This window comes from Octodon degus, unplaced genomic scaffold (genome assembly GCF_000260255.1).
Source record: "Octodon degus isolate 3935 unplaced genomic scaffold, OctDeg1.0 scaffold00010, whole genome shotgun sequence".
In the NCBI taxonomy this organism is placed as follows: domain Eukaryota; kingdom Metazoa; phylum Chordata; class Mammalia; order Rodentia; family Octodontidae; genus Octodon; species Octodon degus.
In genome coordinates, this window is record NW_004524586.1 from 21,105,709 (window position 1) to 21,108,482 (window position 2,774).

Below are 2,774 nucleotides of genomic sequence, written 5' to 3' on the forward strand. Positions count from 1 at the left end.
TATAAGATCCTATAAAGTCTCCTTTGTTCGGGCTGTCTTGGTTCATGAGACAGCCCTCCAAGTAAGCTCCCAGTAAACTTGCTTTACTTGTGTCAGTGTGTTTGGTTCTGCATGGGTTCAGCTGCCTCGGTTTGACCTTTCATAAACTAGCTGGAAGGGCCCAAGGCAATTTAGATTTATACAATGATACATTCACTTGGAAGGATATTCCAGTAGTGTAGAGATTAGCTTCTGGGATCTGTTAAGAGGCAGCTTTGAGACTCCTAGTCTGCCTGAATTAATCCTTTACTGCAACTATAGCTTTAGGATAAGAAGGTATCACACAGGCGGTAATCTAAATGTGAACACAGACTCAACTAGAGTTTACAGACCTCTATAGTATCACTACATTTTCTCAGAAAAGTGTACTAAAAATTGTACACAGGTCAACAATGTTGGAAACCAGAACAATGATTATAAATGTGGTAGGAATTCCTACATCTGCCTTGCTGGGAAGTATAATCCTAGGTAAAAGGGCATATATAAAAGAATTTAATTTAAAATTAAGAGGATCTAAAAAGAAAAGCAAAAAATAAAATTAAGATAGCCTAAATTGTTGCTCAAGAAATTTACTACCCTAAGTCACTTTCTTCATAAATGTACCTTTCAAATATGTATTGGCTCATATTTTGAAAGATTTTGTTTCAGACAGCACTAGTCTCTAACTCAGCTCGGTTACATACCCATCCTTGCCTCCCAAGCAGTAGAGATTATAGGCATGTGTCACCACACCCAGCTGAAAACATTCTGAAATACACTTCTATGGGTCATATTGAGCTATAACATAGCAATAAACAAGTAGATTCTTTACGAATAGGTAAATGGCCAGGAGCAATGTCCCATGCCTATAATCCTAGCACTTAGGATGCTGGTTATTTTGTGTGTGGGGGAAGGAGATTGTTCTTTTTCTTGTTGGGGTTTTTTTTTTTTTTTTTTTTTTTTTTTGACACAGGGTTTCCCTCTGTCTAGTTCAGGCTGGATCTGAACTTTCTTTGTAGCCCAGGCTAGCCTCAAACTAGCAGCAATCCTTCTGCTTTAGGCTCCTAAGTATTGGGATTATACACATGCACCACCATGCCTGGCTCACAGTATTAAGATCAAATTTACTAGTTTTGCTGCTTTGCACTACTCATAAATTTGTGATGAAGCTGCAAGATAACGCTTATCTCAACTTATTAACTTCATACTGACAAAGATAATGCCTAATCTCAGCAAGCACGACTTCAGTAGGGAACACAAATATATAAACTGGTAAAATTTGAAATCACATGAGATTTAGTGTCTAAAAAGGTGCACCGTCCTACAGAGGAATTGGTTCAGTTCTGTAGCAGAGTGGAAGCTTAGATTTGAATAATAAACAGAGTTTTCAAAACTACTGAAATGCCACTCCAGGTAGAGAAGACTAAGACGCAGGCTTCTGTCAGAGTACAAAGGACTTTGCATGCTGCCTTAAGAAGGAGTAAAGGTGAAGATGATTCAGTTAGCAACATCAGTCACCAGAAGGGACAAAGGGCAGTGCAATGGAGCCTGATATGTAGATAATGAGAATGCAGGCTAATGATTAGTACAGAGACTCCTGGGATTGTTCTGATGAAGTGAGAGCTTCACAGCAAAGTAGAGATGAGAAAAGATAAGGGGATTTTTATCTATTTTTATCTTGGAAGTGAAGAGCTGAGTGTAGTGGCATGGGCCTGTAGTCCTAGCACTCTGACAGGCTTAATCGGGAGGATCCCAAGTTCCAGCACAGCCTGGGCAATTTAAAGACGTAACGATGTCCCAACGATGCCCTGTATCAAAATGGGGATGTACTTCAGTGCAAAAGCCCTGAGTTCAATGACTAGTACTTCACTGTGTGTGTGTATAGGAGTTTACTGACTTATTGAATCTATAGGACTGAAAGGAAGTGGAAACCACAGAAATCTGGTTTTCTGATTTCTGATCTATCAGTCTTATTGGTAATACTGTTCTTGCTCATGAAAAGCCTATTTTCTTTTTTATAATTTGAGACAAGGTCTCACTACACAGTTCAGATTCATAGTGTTCCTCCTGCCTCAGCCTCCCCAGCACTGGGATCATATTTGTGTGCCACCACGCCAGTTGGGGCCATCACAATGTGCCTGTGGTTCCAGGGCCAGCATGGCATGCAGTACGGGGGATCGAACTCTGATCCTCTGCTTGCCAGGCAGGCGCTTTGACCAAGCTACCCCCCCAGCCCAAGCCTATTTTCCTTTGGACTGTCCACATATATTAACATGAGTCAAAGTTAACCTACGACCAGAGAAAGCAGGATATTGATAGGTTCCGGCCTGAGTACAAACTGCTAAATTATCACGGCCCTGGTTCAACATAGCTAAATCCTCAAAACAACAGCTTGTCTTCCCAGGGACCACCTTCTTCTTCATACCCCCACCCCAAATACAACTTCCTTTTACCTTTCCCTTGCCACACGGGAGACCCCAATCAGCTCCTTACATGTCACTGAGCCTGCCTCTCAAACTCTGTCCCTAGCAAACGGCCATAAAATCGCAGCCTTCCTTTTTGTCGCAGGTCAGAGGATCAGGCTATCTCCCTGTGATCCTCTCCTTGTCCTCAGAATCAGTAAAGGCTCCCCTCTCTCCTTTTACTTCTGCTTCTCTGCTGTGCTGGAAAAACCCAACAGAAATAGAGACTAGAAATACTGACAATGGCAACATAGAATGAATCTGGTGTATTAAAAATGATTTGCAAACTAGGAT